Here is an 18,635-nt window from a genome sequence, read left to right on the forward strand (position 1 = left end):
AAGCACACTCTCTTTTGCTTTGGACCTTGACTTTAACCGCTCAGTCTCAAGTTTTCACTTGACACCTTCACGCCACAAGCAGGTGGTTAGGGACAGCTTGGTTTAGCCGCTTAGGCCAGGATTTTATTCCTTTAGGCCCTCCTATCCACTGATGCTCAAAGCCTTGGATCCTTTTTATTACCCTTGCCTTTTGGTTTTAAGGGCTACTGGCTTTTTGCTCTTGCCTTTTGGTTTTAAGAGCTTTTGGCTTTTTCTGCTTGCTTTTCTTTTTCTTTCTTTTTTTTTTCATTATTTTTTTTCGCAAGCTTTCTGTATTCACTGCTTTTTCTTGCTTCAAGAATCATTTTTATGATTTTTCAAATTATCAAATAACATTTCTCCTTTTCATCATTCTTTCAAGAGCCAACATATTTAACATTCATAAACAACAACTTCAAAAGACATATGCACTGTTCAAGCATACATTCAGAAAACAAAAAGTATTGCCACCACATCAAAATAATTAAACTAGTTTCAAGGATGAATTTGAAACCATGTACTTCTTGTTCTTTTGTTTTTAGAACAGTTTTCATTTAAGAGAGGTGATGGATTCCTATTCATAACTTTAAGGCATAGACACTTAGACACTAATGATCATGTAGACAAAAACATAAACAAACATAAGGCATAAAAATCGAAAAACAGGAAAATAAATAAACAAGGAGATTAAGGAATGAGTCCACCTTAGTGAGGGTAGCGTCTTCCTGTTCTTGAAGAACCAATGGTGCTTTTGAGCTCCTCTATGTCTCTTCCTTGTCTTTCTTTCTCCTCCCTCATAGCTCTTTGATCATCTCTAATTTCATGGAGGATGATGGAGTGCTCTTGGTGCTCCACCCTTAGTTGTTTCCAATAATTGTGTGGAGGAAAATGTATCCCCTGAGGTATCTCAGGGATCTCTTGATTTGCAGTCAAATGTTCTACCACTGAGCTATAGACCCTTGAGATGAATCTCTCCATCTCCTATGACTCGGAGGTGGAAGCTTTTGTCTTCCCTTTCCTCTTTCTAGAGTTTCTCTAGCCTTAGGTGCCATCCATGGTTATGGAAAAACAAAAAAAAAGCTATGCTTTTACCACACCAAACTTAGAATGTTGCTCGCCCTCGAGCAAAAGAAGAAAGAATAGTAGAAGAAGAAGAAGATATGGAGGAGATGGATGGATGTGTGTATTCGGCTATATGGGTGGGAAAGAGATTTTGAATTTTGAAGGTAGGTGGGTGGTATGCGGAATCGTGATTACACTTTAATTATGTAAAATTCATTGCTCTTTCTTTCCCTGGAAATGGCGCCAAAAACTTGATGCCAAGACCATGGTTCACAACTCCGTGTAACTAACCAGCAAGTGCACTGGGTCGTCCAAGTAATACCTTACGTGAGTAAGGGTCGAATCCCACGGAGATTGTTGGTATGAAGCAAGCTATGGTCACCTTGCAAATCTCAGTTAGGCAGATATAAATTGATAATGGTGTTTTCGAATAATAATTAATAGAATAGGGATAGAAATACTTATGTAATTCATTGGTGAGAATTTTAGATAAGCGAATGGAGATGCTTTCGTTCCTCTGAACCTCTGCTTTCCTGCTATCTTCATCCAATCAGTCTTACTCCTTTCCATGGCTGGCTTTATGTGATACATCACCACTGTCAATGGCTACTTTCGGTCATCTCTCGGGAAAATGATCCAATGCCCTGTCACGGCACGGCTAATCGTCTGGAGGCATCACCCTTGTCAATGGCTTCATCTTATCCTCTCAGTGAAAATGCTCAACGCACCCTGTCACGGCACGGCTATTCATCTGTCGGTTCTCGATCATGCTGGAATAGGATTTACTATCCTTTTGTGTCTGTCACTAACGCCCTGCAATCGCGAGTTTGGAGCTCATCACAGTCATTCATTCATTGAATCCTACTCAGAATACCACAGACAAGGTTTAGACCTTCCGGATTCTCTTGAATGCCGCCATCATTCTAGCTTACACCACGAAGATTCTTGTTAGGAGATCTAAGAGATACTCATTCAGTCAAAGGTAGAACGGAAGTGGTTGTCAGGCACGCGTTCATAGGGAATGATGATGATTGTCACGTTCATCACATTCAGAGTGAAGTACGAATGGATATCTTAGAAGCGAAATAAGATGAATTGAATAGAAAATAGTAGTACTTTGCATTAATCTTTGAGGAACAGCAGAGCTCCACACCTTAATCTATGGAGTGTAGAAACTCTACCGTTTGAAAATACATAAGTGAATAGAGGGTAGGCATGGCCGAGTGGCCAGCCCCCAAAACGTGATCAATAGATCAGAAGATAATCCAAAGATGGTCAAAAAAGACCTCTAATACAATAGTGAAAGGTCCTATTTATAATAAACTAGCTACTAGGGTTTACATGAGTAAGTAATTGATGCATAAATCCACTTCCGGGGCCCACTTGGTGTGTGCTTGGGCTGAGCTTGAGTGTTGCACGTGTAGAGGTCCTTCTTGGAGTTAAACGCCAGTTTTTGTGCCAGTTTGGGCGTTCAACTCTGGTTTTGGCTCCTTTTCTGGCGCTGGACGCCAGATTTGGGCATAAAGCTGGCGTTGAACGCCAGTTTACGTCGTCTATTCTTGGCCAAAGTTGGACTATTATATATTTCTGGAAAGCCCTGGAAGTCTACTTTCCAACGCAATTAGAAGCGCTCCATTTCGAGTTCTGTAGCTCCAGAAAATCTACTTTGACTGCAGGGAGGTCAGAATCCAACAGCATCAGCAGTCCTTCTTCAACCTCTGAATCTGATTTTTGCTCAGGTCCCTCAATTTCAGCCAGAAAATACCTGAAATCACAGAAAAATACACAAACTCATAGTAAAGTCCAGAAATGTGAATTTAACATAAAATCTATTAAAAACATCCCTAAAAGTAACTAGATTCTACTAAAAATATACTAAAAACAATGCCAAAAATCGTATAAATTATCCGCTCATCAGTGGGGTGTATGGATGTGAGGGGTGAATGGAAAACAGAAGGGATGACTGTGAATGGAGAGAGAGAGGGTGATATAGGATTATGAGGGGGGAAGGTGAGTGGAGGTATGTGGGGATCCTGTGGGGTCCACAGATCCTGAGGTGTCAAGGATTTACATCCCTGCACCAATTAGGCATGTAAAATGCCTTTGCATGCATTTCTGGCGTTTAGACGCTGAAGTGATGCTTGTTCTGGGCATTCAACGCCCATATGCAGCATATTTCTAGCGTTGAATGCCAGCTTCATGCTTGTTTCTGGCGTTCAGCGCCAGCTCCATGGTCTGTTCTGGCGTTGAACGGCAGCCAGATGCTCCTTACTGGCGTTTAAACGCCAGTAAGCCCTTCCTCCAGGGTGTTCTATTTTCAATGCTATTTTTCATTCTGTTTTTGATTTTTCAGTAGTTTTTGTGACTCCACATGATCATCAACCTAATAAATCATGAAATAACAAAGAGAAAATAAAATAAAATATATTAAATAACATTGGGTTGCCACCCAACAAGCGCTTCTTTAATGTCAATAGCTTGACAGTGGGCTCTCACTGAGCCACACAGATGATCAGGTTAATTTTATAGATTCCCAACACCAAACTTAGAGTTTGATTGTGGGGGCTTTGTTTCACTCTGTACTGAGAGAAGCTTTTCATGCTTCCTCTCCATGGTTACAGAAGGAGATCCTTGAGTTTGAAACACAAGGTTGTCCTCATTCAGTTGAAGGACCAACTCTCCTCTGTCCACATCAATCACAGCTCTTGTTGTAGCTAGGAAGGGTCTTCCAAGGATGATGGATTCATCCTCATCCTTCCCAGTGTCTAGGATTATGAAATCAACAGGGATGTAAAGGCCTTCAACCTTTACTAACACGTCCTCTACTAGTCCATAAGCCTATTTTCTTGAGTTATCTGCCATCTCTAATGAGATTCTGGCAGCTTGCACCTCAAAGATTCCCAGTTTCTCCATTACAAAGAGGGGCATGAGGTTTATCCCTGACCCAAGGTCACATAGAGCCTTCTCAAAGGTTATGGTGCCTATGGTACAAGGTATTAAGAACTTTTCAGGATCCTATTTCTTCTGAGGCAATTTCAGTTGATCCAGATCACTTAGTTCATTGATGAGCAAGGGAGGTTCATCTTCCCAAGTCTCATTACCAAATAATTTGGCATTCAGCTTCATGATTGCACCAAGGTACTTGGCAACTTGCTCTTCAGTAACATCCTCATTCTCTTCAGAAGAAGAATATTCATCAGAGCTTATGAATGGCATAAGGAGGTTCAATGGAATCTCTATGGTCTCCAGATGAGCCTCAGAGTCCTTTGGTTCCTCAGAGGGAAACTCCTTATTGATCTCTGAATGTCCCAGGAGGTCTTCCTCACTGGGGTTCATGTCCTCTCCCTCCCTTGGGTTTTCTTCTGTATTGCTTGGGAGAGTACTAGGAGGGGTTTCAGTGATCCTTTTACTCAGCTGGCCCACTTGTGCTTCCAAATTTCTAATGGAGGACCTTATTTCATTCATGAAACTTAGAGTTGCCTTAGATAGATCAGAGACTATATTTGCCAAGCTAGATGGATTCTGCTCAGAACTTTCTGTCGTTTGCTGAGTGGATGATGGAAAAGGCTTGCTATTGCTAAACCTATTTCTTCCACCATTATTAAAGCCTTGTTGAGGCTTTTGTTGATTCTTCCATGAGAGATTTGGGTGATTTCTCCATGAGGGATTATAGGTGTTTCCATAAGGTTCACCCATGTAATTCACCTCTGCTATTGTAGGGTTCTCAGGATCATAAGCTTCTTCCTCAGAAGATGCCTCTTGAGTACTGTTGGATGTAGCTTGCATTCCATTCAGACTCTGAAAAATCATATTGAATTGCTGAGTCAATATTTTATTCTGAGCCAATATGGCATTCAGAGTATCAATTTCAAGAACTCCCTTCTTCTGAGGCATCCCATTATTCACAGGATTCCTTTCAGAAGTGTACATGAACTGGTTATTAGCATCCATGTCAATGAGTTCTTGAGCTTCTGCAGGCATTTTCTTTAAGTGAATGAATCCACCTGCAGAAGTATCCAATGACATCTTAGCTAATTCAGACAGACCATCATAGAATATATCCAGGATGGTCCATTCTGAAAGCATGTCAGAAGGACACTTTTTGGTCAGTTGCTTATATCTCTCCCAAGCTTCATAGAGGGATTCACCTTCTTTCTGTCTGAAGGTTTGAACATCCACTCTAAGCTTACTGAGCTTTTGAGGAGGAAAAAACTTGGCTAAGAAAGTCGTGACCAGCTTATCCCAAGAGTTCAGGCTATCCTTGGGTTGAGAGTCCAACCACACTCTAGCTCTGTCTCTTACAGCAAACGGGAAAAGCATAAGCCTGTAGACCTCAGGATCAACCCCATTGGTTTTAACAGTATCACAGATCTGCAAGAATTCAGTTAAGAACTGAAAAGGATCTTCAGATGGAAGTCCATGAAACTTGCAGTTCTGCTGCATCAGAGAAACTAATTGAGGTTTCAGCTCAAAGTTGTTTGCTCTAATGGCAGGGATGGAGATGCTTCTTCCATGTAAATTGGAACTAGGTGCAGTAAAGTCACCAAGCATCCTCCTTGCATTATTGTTGTTAGGTGCGTCTGCCATCTCCTTTTCTTGTTCGAAAATTTCAGTAAGGTTGTCTCTGGATTGTTGTAATTTAGCTTCTCTTAGTTTTCTCTTCAGAGTCCTTTCAGGTTCTGGATCAGCCTCAACAAAAATGCCCTTTTCCTTGTTCCTGCTCATATGAAAGAGAAGAGAACAAGAAAAGAAGAGGAATCCTCTATGTTACAGTAAAGAGGTTCCTTATTGTTAGTAGAAGAAGAAAGGGAATAAGAGTGAAGAAGAATGGATAATCCAAACACAAGGGTGAGGATAGAAGTGTTAATGGATGAATAAATAAATAGAAGGAGATGAGAGGTGAGAGAATTTGAAAAATAAAAATTTAAAGTTAAAGTTAAATTTCGAAAATAATTTTTGAAAAAGGTTAGTAATTTTCGAAAATTAGGAATGAAATAAAATTAAAATTAAAAATTGAAATAATTAGTTAATTAAAAGAATTTTGAAAAAGAGGAAGGTAATTTTCGAAAATTAGAGAGAAAAGATTAGTTAGGTGGTTTTGAAAAAGATAAGAAACAAACAAAAAAGTCAATTACTTAGTTGAAAAAGATTTGAAAATCAATTTTGAAAAGATAAGAAGATAAGAAGTTAGAAAAGATATTTTAAAATCAAATTTTTGAAAAAGATATGATATGAAAAGATATGATTTTGAAAAAGATAAGATAAAAAGATATTTTTGAAAAGATGTGATTGAAATTAATTTTGAAAAATATTTGATTTTTTTAAAATCACAATTAATGACTTGATTCACAAGAAATCACAAGATATGATTTTAGAACGTAAAGTTTGAATCTTTCCTAACAAGAAAGTAACAAACTTGAATTTTTGAATCAAAACATTTATTGTTGATGATATTTTCGAAAATATGATATAAAATTAAGAAAAAAATTTTTGAAAAAATTTTTTAGAATTTTCGAAAATAAATAAGAAAAATGAAAAAGATATGATTTTTGAAAAAGATTTTGAAAAAGATAAGATTTTTAAATTGAAAATTTGATTTGACTCATAAGAAACAACTAAATTTTAAAAAGTTTTGAAATAGTCAACTCAAATTTTCGAAAATTTATGAGTGAAAAAGGGAAAGATATTTTTTTGATTTTTGAATTTTTAATGATGAAAGAGAAAAACATTAAAAAGACTCAATGCATGAAAATTTTGGATCAAAACATGTGATTCATGCAAGAACACTATGAATGTCAAGATGAACACCAAGAACACGTTGAACGCCAGTTTACGTCGTCTATTCTTGGCCAAAGTTGGACTATTATATATTGCTGGAAAGCCCTGGAAGTCTACTTTCCAACGCAATTGGAAGCGCGCCATTTCGAGTTTTGTAGCTCCAGAAATTCCACTTTGAGTGCAGGGAGGTCAGAATCCAACAACATCAGCAGTCCTTCTTCAACCTCTGAATCTGATTTTTGCTCAGGTCCCTCAATTTCAGCAAGAAAATACCTGAAATCACAGAAAAATACACAAACTCATAGTAAAGTCCAGAAATGTGAATTTAACATAAAATCTATTAAAAACATCCCTAAAAGTAACTAGATTCTACTAAAAATATACTAAAAACAATGCCAAAAAGCGTATAAATTATCTGCTCATCACAACACCAAACTTAAATTGTTGCTTGTCCCCAAGAAACTGAAAATCAAAATAGGATAAAAAGAATAGAATATAATATAAATTCCAAACTATCAATGAAACATAGCTCCAATCAGATGAGCGGGACTTGTAGCTTTTTGCCTCTTGAATAGTTTTGGCATCTCACTTTATCCATTGAGGTTCAGAATGATTGGCATCTATAGGAACTCAGAGTTCAGATAGTGTTATTGATTCTCCTAGTTCAGTATGATGATTCTTGAACACAGCTGTTTTATGAGTCTTGGCCGTGGCCCTAAGCACTTTGTTTTCCAGTATTACCACCGGATACATAAATGCCACAGACACATAATTGGGTGAACCTTTTCAGATTGTGACTCAGCTTTGCTAAAGTCCCCAATTAGAGGTGTCCAGGGTTCTTAAGCACACTCTTTTTTTGCTTTGGACCTTGACTTTAACCGCTCAGTCTCAAGTTTTCACTTGACACCTACACGCTACAAGCACATGGTTAGGGACAGCTTGGTTTAGCCGCTTAGGCCAGAATTTTATTCTTGTAGGCCCTCCTATCCACTGATGCTCAAAGCCTTGGGATCCTTTTTTTATTTGCCCTTGCCTTTTGGTTTTAAGGGTTATTGGCTTTTTGCTCTTGCCTCTTGGTTTTAAGAGCTTTTGGCTTTTTCTGCTTGCTTTTTCTCTTTTTTTTTTCTATATATATATATATATTTTTTTTTTTTCGCCTATTTTTTTCTTTTTTTTTTTCTGCAAGCTTTGTTCTTTGCTGCTTTTTCTTGCTTCAAGAATCATTTTTATGATTTTTCAGATTATCAAATAACATGTTTCCTAGTCATCATTCTTTCAAGAGCCAACATATTTAACATTCTCAAACAACAACTTCAAAAGACATATGCACTGTTCAAGCATACATTCAGAAAACAAGAAGCATTGTCACCACATCAATATAATTAAGCTAAGTTCAAGGATAAATTCGAAACTCATGTACTTCTTGTTCTTTTGAATTAAAACATTTTTCATTTAAGAGAGGTGATGGATTCATAGGACATTTATAACTTTAAGACAAAGTTACTAACTACTAATGATCATGTAATTAAGACACAAACACAGATAAGCACATAACATAGAAAACGAAAAACAGAAGAAATAAGAACAAGGAATGAATCCACCTTAGTGATGGTGGCGTTTCCTTCTTGAGGAACCAATAATGTCCTTGAGCTCTTCTATGTCTCTTCCTTGTCTTTGTTGCTCCTCCCTCATTGCTTTTTGATCTTCTCTTATTTCATGAAGCATGATGGAGTGCTCTTGATGTTCCACCCTTAGTTGCTTCCAATAATTGTGTGGAAGAAAATGTATCCCCTGAGGTATCTCAGGGATCTCTTGATTTGCAGTCAAATATTCTACCACTGAGCTATAGACCCTTGATGGAAGCTTTTGTCTTCCCTTTCCTCTTTCTAGAGGTTTCTCTGGCCTTAGGTGCCATCAATGGTTATGGAAAAAACAAAAAAGCTTATGCTTTTACCACACCAAACTTAGAATGTTGCTCGCCCTCGAGCAAAAGAAGAAAGAATAGAAGAAGAAGAAGATATGGAGGAGATGGAGGGATCTGTGTATGGATGTGAGTGGTGAATGGAGAACAGAAGGGATGGTCATGAATGGAGAGAGAGAGAGGGTGAGGTGGGTGGGGATCCTGTGGGATTCACAGATCCTGAGATGATCCTGTGGTGTCCACAGATCTTGAGGTGATCCTGTGGTGTCCACAGATCCTGAGGTGTCAAGGCATTTACATCCCTGCACCAATTTAGGCATGCAAAATGCCCTTGCACACAACTCTGGGCGTTCAGCGCCAGGTTGGTGCCCATTTTGGGCGTTCAACGCCCATTTGTTGCCATTTTTGGCGTTGAACGCCAGAACCATGCTTGTTCTGGGTGTTCAGCGCCAGGATGCTGCCCATTTTGGGCGTTCAGCGCCAGAACCATGCTCTGTTCTGGCGTTGAACGCCAGGCAGATGCTCCTCCAGGGTGTGATTTTTCTTCTGCTGTTTTTGATTCCGTTTTCAATTTTTATATTTATTTTGTGACTCCACATGATCATGAACCTACAAAGACATATAACTAAGAAAAAATAGAGTTAGATAAATAAAAATTGGGTTGCCTCCCAACAAGCACTTCTTTAATGTCAATAGCTTGACAGTGGGCTCTCATGGAGCCTCACAGATGTTCAGAGTATTATTGAAACTCCCCAACACCAAACTTAGAGTTTGGATATGGGAGTTCAACACCAAACTTAGAGTTTGGTTGTGGCCTCCCAACACCAAACTTAGAGTTTGACTGTGGGGGCTTGGGTTGACTCTGCTTTGAGAGAAGCTTTTCATGCTTCCTCTCCATGGTTGCAGAGGGAGATCCTTGAGTTTTAAATACAAGGGAGTCCTCATTCCATTGAAGGACTAGTTCACCTCTGTCAACATCAATCACAGCTCTTGCTGTGGCCAGGAAAGGTCTTCCTAAGATGATGGATTCATCCTCTTCCTTTCCAGTATCCAGGACTATGAAATCAGCAGGAATGTAAAGGCCTTCAACCTTTACTAACACGTCCTCTACTTGTCCATATGCCTGTTTTCTTGAATTGTCTGCCATCTCTAGTGAGATTTTAGCAGCTTGCACCCCATAGATTCCCAGTTTCTCTATTACAGAGAGGGGCATGAGGTTTATTCCTGAACCAAGGTCACACAGGGCCTTAAAGATCATGGTGCCTATGGTACAAGGTATTATGAACTTTCCAGGATCCTGTTTCTTCTGAGGCAATGTCAGTTGATCCAGATCACTTAGTTCATTGATGAACAAGGGAGGTTCATCTTCCCAAGTATCAATGCCAAATAATTTGGCATTTAGCTTCATGATTGCACCAAGAAACTTGGTAGTTTTCTCTTCAGTAACATTCTCATTCTCTTCAGAAGAGGAATACTCATCAGAGCTCATGAAGGGCATAAGGAGGTTCAATGGAATCTCTATGGTCTCTAGATGAGCCTCAGAGTCCTTTAGTTCCTCAGAGGGAAGCTCCTTATTGACCACTAGACGTCCCAGGAGGTCTTCCTCCTTGGGATTCACGTCCTCTCCTTCCCTTACAGGTTCGGCCATGGTGCTTATGTCAATGGCCTTGCACTCTCCTTTTGGATTCTCTTCTGTATTGCTTGGGAGAGTACTAGGAGGGATTTCAGTGATCCTTTTACTCAGCTGGCCCACTTGTGCTTCCAGATTTCTAATGGAAGACCTTGTTTCATTCATGAAACTTACAGTGGCCTTGGATAGATCAGAGACTAAATTTGCTAAATTAGAAGTATTTTGTTCATAATTCTCTGTCTGTTGCTGAGTGGATGATGGAAAAGGCTTGCTATTGCTAAACTTGTTTCTTCCACCATTATTAAAGCCTTGTTGAGGCTTTCGATCCTTCCATGAGAAATTTGGATGATTTCTCCATGATGAGTTATAGGTGTTTCCATAAGGTTTACCTAAGTAATTCACCTCTGCCATTGCAGGGTTCTCAGGATCATAAGCTTCTTCTTCAGAAGATGCCTCTTGAGTACTGTTGGATGCAGCTTGCATTCCATTCAGACTCTGAGAAATCATATTGACTTGTTGAGTCAATATTTTGTTCTGAGCCAATATGGCATTCAGAGTATCAACTTCAAGAACTCCCTTCTTCATAGGCATCCCATTACTCACAGGATTCCTCTCAGAAGTGTACATAAACTGGTTATTAGCAACCATGTCAATGAGTTCTTAAGCTTCTGCAGGCGTTTTCTTTAGGTGAATGGATCCACCTGCAGAAGTATCCAATGACATCTTTGATAGCTCAGATAAACCATCATAGAATATATCCAGGATGGTCCATTCTGAAAGCATGTCAGAAGGACACTTTTTGGTCAACTGCTTGTATCTTTCCCAAGCTTCATAGAGGGATTCACCTTCTTTCTGTCTGAAGGTTTGAACATCCACTCTAAGCTTGCTCAGCTTTTGAGGAGGAAAGAACTTGGCTAAGAAAGCCGTGACCAGCTTATCCCAAGAGTTCAGGCTGTCTCTGGGTTGAGAGTCCAACCAGATTCTAGCTCTGTCTCTTACAGTAATTGGGAAAAGCATGAGCCTGTAGACTTCAGGATCTACTCCATTAGTCTTAACAGTATCACATATCTGCAAGAATTCAGTTAAGAACTGAAAAGGATCTTCAGATGGAAGTCCATGAAACTTGCAGTTTTGCTGCATCAGAGAAACTAATTGAGGTTTCAGCTCAAAGTTGTTTGCTCCAATGGCAGGAATGGAGATGCTTCTTCCATGTAAATTGGAATTAGGTGCAGTAAAGTCACCAAGCATCCTCCTTGCATTATTATTATTTTCGGCTGCCATCTCCTCTTCCTGTTCAAAAATTTCTGAAAGGTTATCTCTGGATTGTTGTAATTTAGCTTCTCTTAATTTTTTTCTTCAGAGTCCTTTCAGGTTCTGGATCTGCTTCAACAAGAATATTCTTGTCCTTGCTCCTGCTCATATGACAAAGAAGAGGGCACAGAAAAATAATAATAATAGAGATCTTTTATACCACAGTATAGGGATCCCTTTGTGAGTGGGAGAAAAGAGGGAGACAAAGAATGTAATGTAATGGAAGAAACACAACTGTGAGGAGGGTAGAGATGTGAGATGAGATGTTAGTAGATGAATAATTAAATAGAATAAGATGGGAGAGGGAGAATTTTCGAAAGTAATTTTTGAAAAGGAGTTAGTGATTTTCGAAAATAGTTTTTGAAAAAGGTTAGTGGTTTTTCGAAAATAAAAATAAAAAATTAAAATAATAAAAAAGAAATTTTTGAAAAAGGGGGAAGATATTTTCGAAAATTAGAGAGAGAGAGTTAGTTAGGTAGTTTTGAAAAAGATAAGAAACAAACAAAAAAGTTAGTTAGTTAGTTGAAACAAATTTTGAAAAGGTGAGAAGTTAGGAAGTTAGAAAAGATATTTTGAAATCATGTTTTGAAAAAGATAAGATAAGAAGATATTTTTGAAAAGATATGATAGAAATTAGTTTTGAAAAAGATTCGATTTTTAAAATCACAATTAATGACTTGATTCACAAGAAATCACAAGATATGATTCTAGAACTTAAAGTTTGAATCTTTCTTAACAAGTAAGTAACAAACTTGAAATTTTTGAATCAAAACATTAATTGTTATTGTTATTTTCGAAAATTTGAAATAAAAATAAGAAAAAGATTTTTGAAAAATATTTTTAAAATTTTTCGAAAATAACTAAGAAATTTGAAAAAGATTTGATTTTTGAAAAAAAGATTTTGAAAAAGATAAGATTTTCAAATTGAAAATTTGATTTGACTCATAAGAAACAACTTGATTTTAAAAATTTTTGGAAAAGTCAATCCAAATTTTCGAATTTGAAGAGAGAAAAAGGGAAAGATATTTTTTTTATTTTTGAATTTTTTATGATGAGAGAGAAAAATTAAAAACATCATTTTCATGTTTTTCTCTTTTATTTTTGAATCAAAACAAGGAATGCATGCAAGAACACTATGAATGTCAAGATGAACACCAAGAACACTATGAAGATCATGATGAACATCAATAACACATTTTTAAAAGATTTTTAATGCAAAGAAAATATGCAAGACACCAAACTTAGAATTCTTTAATGCTTAGACACTAAGAATCCAAGAATGCATATGAAAAACAAGAAAAGACACAAAACATGCAAATGCAAAGATCAAACAAGAAGACTTACCAAGAACAACTTGAAGATCATGAAGAACACTATGAATGCATGAGAATTTTCGAAAAATGCAAGGTGCACATGCAATTGACACCAAACTTATAACATGACTCAAGACTCAAACAAGAACACAAAAATATTTTTGATTTTTATGATTTTATGATTTTTTTGTATTTTCTTTTAATTTTTTTCGAAAATTATTGTGAAAAATAAAAATAAGGATTCCAAAATTTTTAATATGAATTCCAGGAATCTTGCCATGTTAGTCTTAAAGCTCCAATCAAAGGGTCAGGCATGGCTTAATAGCCAGCCAAGCTTTAATAAAAATATGAGTGTAATTCAGACATGACAAGCCTAACATGCCCTATCCAGAAAAATTGGGCATGACTCCATTGAGGTGATTAGTTGAAGACCAATCCCAAAGCAGTTTGGGTATGGCTTTACAGCCAGATAGGCTTCAACATGCTTCATGAAACACTAGAATTCATTCTTAAAAATTTTGAATCTAAAATTTTTTTCGAAAACAGGTGAGAAAATTTTGAAATATTTTTGAAAATTTTTTTTTTTTGAAAATAAAACAAAAAGAAAATTACCTAATCTGAGCAACAAGATGAACCTTCAGTTGTCCAAACTCAAACAATCCCCGGCAACGGCGCCAAAAACTTGGTATGCGAAATCGTGATTACAATTTAATTATGTAAAATTCATTGCTCTTTCTTTCCCTGGAAATGGCGCCAAAAACTTGATGCCAAGACCATGGTTCACAACTCCATGTAACTAACCAGCAAGTGCACTGGGTCGTCCAAGTAATACCTTACGTGAGTAAGGGTCGAATCCCACGGAGATTGTTGGTATGAAGCAAGCTATGGTCACCTTGCAAATCTCAGTTAGGCAGATATAAATTGATAATGGTGTTTTTGAATAATAATTAATAGAATAGGGATAGAAATACTTATGTAATTCATTGGTGAGAATTTCAGATAAGCGAATGGAGATGCTTTCGTTCCTCTGAACCTCTTCTTTCCTGCTATCTTCATCCAATCAGTCTTACTCCTTTCCATGGCTGGCTTTATGTGATACATCACCACTGTCAATGGCTACTTTCGGTCATCTCTCGGGAAAATGATCCAATGCCCTGTCACGGCACGGCTAATCGTCTAGAGGCATCACCCTTGTCAATGGCTTCATATTATCCTCTCAGTGAAAATGGTCAACGCACCCTGTCACGGCACGGCTATTCATCTGTCGGTTCTCGATCATGCTGGAATAGGATTTACTATCCTTTTGCGTCTGTCACTAACGCCCTGCAATCGCGAGTTTGGAGCTCGTCACAGTCATTCATTCATTGAATCCTACTCGGAATACCACAGACAAGGTTTAGACCTTCCGAATTCTCTTGAATGCCGCCATCATTCTAGCTTACACCACGAAGATTCTGGTTAGGAGATCTAAGAGATACTCATTCAGTCAAAGGTAGAACGGAAGTGGTTGTCAGGCACGCGTTCATAGGGAATGATGATGATTGTCACGTTCATCACATTCAGAGTGAAGTACGAATGAATATCTTAGAAGCAAAATAAGATGAATTGAATAGAAAACAGTAGTACTTTGCATTAATCTTTGAGGAACAGCAGAGCTCCACACCTTAATCTATGGAGTATAGAAACTCTACCGTTTGAAAATATATAAGTGAATAGAGGGTAGGCATGGCCGAGTGGCCAGCCCCCAAAACGTGATCAATAGATCAGAAGATAATCCAAAGATGGTCAAAAAAGACCTCTAATACAATAGTGAAAGGTCCTATTTATAATAAACTAGCTACTAGGGTTTACATGAGTAAGTAATTGATGCATAAATCCACTTCCGGGGCCCACTTGGTGTGTGCTTGGGCTGAGCTTGAGTGTTGCACGTGTAGAGGTCCTTCTTGGAGTTGAACGCCAGTTTTTGTGCCAGTTTGGGCGTTCAACTCTGGTTTTGGCTCCTTTTCTGGCGCTGGACGCCAGATTTGGGCAGAGAGCTGGCGTTGAACGCCAGTTTACGTCGTCTATTCTTGGCCAAAGTTGGACTATTATATATTTCTGGAAAGCCCTGGAAGTCTACTTTCCAACGCAATTGGAAGCGCTCTATTTCGAGCTCTGTAGCTCCAGAAAATCCACTTTGAGTTCAGGGAGGTCAGAATCCAACAGCATCAGCAGTCCTTCTTCAACCGCTGAATCTGATTTTTGCTCAGGTCCCTCAATTTCAGCCAGAAAATACCTGAAATCACAGAAAAATACACAAACTCATAGTAAAGTCCAGAAATGTGAATTTAACATAAAATCTATTAAAAACATCCCTAAAAGTAACTAGATTCTACTAAAAATATACTAAAAATAATGCCAAAAAGCGTATAAATTATCCGCTCATCAGTGGGGTGTATGGATGTGAGGGGTGAATGGAAAACAGAAGGGATGACTGTGAATGGAGAGAGAGAGGGTGATATAGGATTATGAGGGGGGAAGGTGAGTGGAGGTATGTGGGGATCCTGTGGGGTCCACAGATCCTGAGGTGATCCTGTGGGGTCCACAGATCCTGAGGTGTCAAGGATTTACATCCCTGCACCAATTAGGCATGTAAAATGCCTTTGCATGCATTTCTGGCGTTTAGACGCTGAAGTGATGCTTGTTCTGGGCATTCAACGCCCATATGCAGCATATTTCTGGCATTGAATGCCAGCTTTATGCTTGTTTCTGGCGTTCAGCGCCAGCTCCATGGTCTGTTCTGGCGTTGAACGCCAGCCAGATGCTCCTTACTGGCGTTTAAACGCCAGTAAGCCCTTCCTCTAGGGTGTTCTATTTTCAATGCTGTTTTTCATTATGTTTTTTATTTTTCAGTAGTTTTTGTGACTCCACATGATCATCAACCTAATAAATCATGAAATAACAAAGAGAAAAGAAAATAAAATATATTAAATAACATTGGGTTGCCTCCCAACAAGCGCTTCTTTAATGTCAATTGCTTGACAGTGGGCTCTCACTGAGCCACACAGATGATCAGGTTAATTTTATAGATTCCCAACACCAAACTTAGAGTTTGATTGTGGGGGCTTTGTTTGACTCTGTACTGAGAGAAGCTTTTCATGCTTCCTCTCCATGGTTACAGAAGGAGATCCTTGAGTTTGAAACACAAGGTTGTCCTCATTCAGTTGAAGGACCAACTCTCCTCTGTCCACATCAATCATAGCTCTTGCTGTAGCTAGGAAGGGTCTTCCAAGGATGATGGATTCATCCTCATCCTTCCTAGTGTCTAGGATTATGAAATCAACAGGGATGTAAAGGCCTTCAACCTTTACTAACACGTCCTCTACTAGTCCATAAGCCTATTTTCTTGAGTTATCTGCCATCTCTAATGAGATTCTGGCAGCTTGCACCTCAAAGATTCACAGTTTCTCCATTACAGAGAGGGGCATGAGGTTTATCCCTGACCCAAGGTCACATAGAGCCTTCTCAAAGGTTATGGTGCCTATGGTACAAGGTATTAAGAACTTTTCAAGATCCTATTTCTTCTGAGGCAATTTCAGTTGATCCAGATCACTTAGTTCATTGATGAGCAAGGGAGGTTCATCTTCCCAAGTCTCATTACCAAATAATTTGGCATTCAGCTTCATGATTGCACCAAGGTACTTGGCAACTTGCTCTTCAGTAACATCCTCATTCTCTTCAGAAGAAGAATATTCATCAGAGCTCATGAATGGCATAAGGAGGTTCAATGGAATCTCTATGGTCTCCAGATGAGCCTCAGAGTCCTTTGGTTCCTCAGAGGGAAACTCCTTATTGATCTCTGAATGTCCCAGGAGGTCTTCCTCACTGGGGTTCATGTCCTCTCCCTCCCTTGGGTTTTCTTCTGTATTGCTTGGGAGAGTACTAGGAGGGGTTTCAGTGATCATTTTACTCAGCTGGCCCACTTGTGCTTCCAAATTTCTAATGGAGGACCTTATTTCATTCATGAAACTTAGAGTGGCCTTAGATATATCAGAGACTATATTTGCCAAGCTAGATGGATTCTGGTCAGAACTCTCTGTCGTTTGCTGAGTGGATGATGGAAAAGGCTTGCTATTGCTAAACCTGTTTCTTCCACCATTATTAAAGCCTTGTTGAGGCTTTTGTTGATTCTTCCATGAGAGATTTGGGTGATTTCTCCATGAGGAATTATAGGTGTTTCCATAGGGTTCACCCATGTAATTCACCTCTGCTATTGTAGGGTTCTCAGGATCATAAGCTTCTTCCTCAGAAGATGCCTCTTGAGTACTGTCGGATGTAGCTTGCATTCCATTCAGACTCTGAAAAATCATATTGAATTGCTGAGTCAATATTTTATTCTGAGCCAATATAGCATTCAGAGTATCAATTTCAAGAACTCCCTTCTTCTGAGGCGTCCCATTATTCACAGGATTTCTTTCAGAAGTGTACATGAACTGGTTATTAGCAACCATGTCAATGAGTTCTTGAGCTTATGCAGGCATTTTCTTTAAGTGAATAGATCCACCTGCAGAAGTATCCAATGACATCTTAGCTAATTCAGACAGACCATCATAGAATATATCCAGGATGGTCCATTCTGAAAGCATGTCAGAAGGACACTTTTTGGTCAGTTGCTTATATCTCTCCCAAGCTTCATAGAGGGATTCACCTTCTTTCTGTCTGAAGGTTTGAACATCCACTCTAAGCTTACTGAGCTTTTGAGGAGGAAAGAACTTGTCTAAGAAAGTCATGACCAGCTTATCCCAAGAGTTCAGGCTATCCTTGGGTTGAGAGTCCAACCACACTCTAGCTCTGTCTCTTACAGCAAACGGGAAAAGCATAAGCCTGTAGACCTCAGGATCAACCCCATTGGTCTTAACAATATCACAGATCTGCAAGATTTCAGTTAAGAACTGAAAAGGATCTTCAGATGGAAGTCCATGAAACTTGCAGTTCTGCTGTATCAGAGAAACTAATTGAGGTTTCAGCTCAAAGTTGTTTGCTCCAATGGCAGGGATGGAGATGCTTCTTCCATGTAAATTGGAATTAGGTGCAGTAAAGTCACCAAGCATCCTCCTTGCATTATTGTTGTTAGGTGCGTCTGCCATCTCCTTTTCTTGTTCGAAAATTTCAGTAAGGTTGTCTCTGGATTATTGTAATTTAGCTTCTCTTAGTTTTCTCTTCAGAGTCCTTTCAGGTTCTGGATCAGCCTCAACAAAAATGCCTTTTTCCTTGTTCCTGCTCATATGAAAGAGAAGAGAACAAGAAAAGAAGAGGAATCCTCTATGTTACAGTAAAGAGGTTCCTTATTGTTAGTAGAAGAAGAAAGGGAATAAGAGTGAAGAAGAATGGATAATCCAAACACAAGGGTGAGGATAGAAGTGTTAATGGATGAATAAATAAATAGAAGGAGATGAGAGGTGAGAGAATTTGAAAAATAAAAATTAGAATTTAAAGTTAAATTTCAAAAATAGTTTTTGAAAAAGGTTAGTAATTTTCGAAAATTAGGAATGAAATAAAATTAAAATTAAAAATTGAAATAATTAGTTAATTAAAAGAATTTTGAAAAAGAGGAAGGTAATTT

The 18,635-nt window shown here is 38.4% G+C and overlaps 3 non-coding genes across 3 annotated transcripts; all 3 read left to right on the top strand.

Annotated features, from left to right (window-relative positions):
- Positions 1 to 5,160: 5,160 nt before the first annotated feature.
- On the top strand, positions 5,161 to 5,268 carry LOC112724880 (small nucleolar RNA R71). The gene has a single exon (XR_003164021.1). It is a non-coding gene; the product is annotated as a small nucleolar RNA R71 (small nucleolar RNA).
- Positions 5,269 to 11,186: 5,918 nt separating this feature from the next.
- On the top strand, positions 11,187 to 11,294 carry LOC112724441 (small nucleolar RNA R71). Its single transcript, XR_003163603.1, has one exon. It is a non-coding gene; the product is annotated as a small nucleolar RNA R71 (small nucleolar RNA).
- Positions 11,295 to 17,652: 6,358 nt separating this feature from the next.
- Positions 17,653 to 17,760, top strand: LOC112724881 (small nucleolar RNA R71). The gene has a single exon (XR_003164022.1). It is a non-coding gene; the product is annotated as a small nucleolar RNA R71 (small nucleolar RNA).
- Positions 17,761 to 18,635: the final 875 nt, after the last annotated feature.

Source organism: Arachis hypogaea, chromosome 11 (assembly GCF_003086295.3).
Source record: "Arachis hypogaea cultivar Tifrunner chromosome 11, arahy.Tifrunner.gnm2.J5K5, whole genome shotgun sequence".
Classification (NCBI taxonomy): domain Eukaryota; kingdom Viridiplantae; phylum Streptophyta; class Magnoliopsida; order Fabales; family Fabaceae; genus Arachis; species Arachis hypogaea.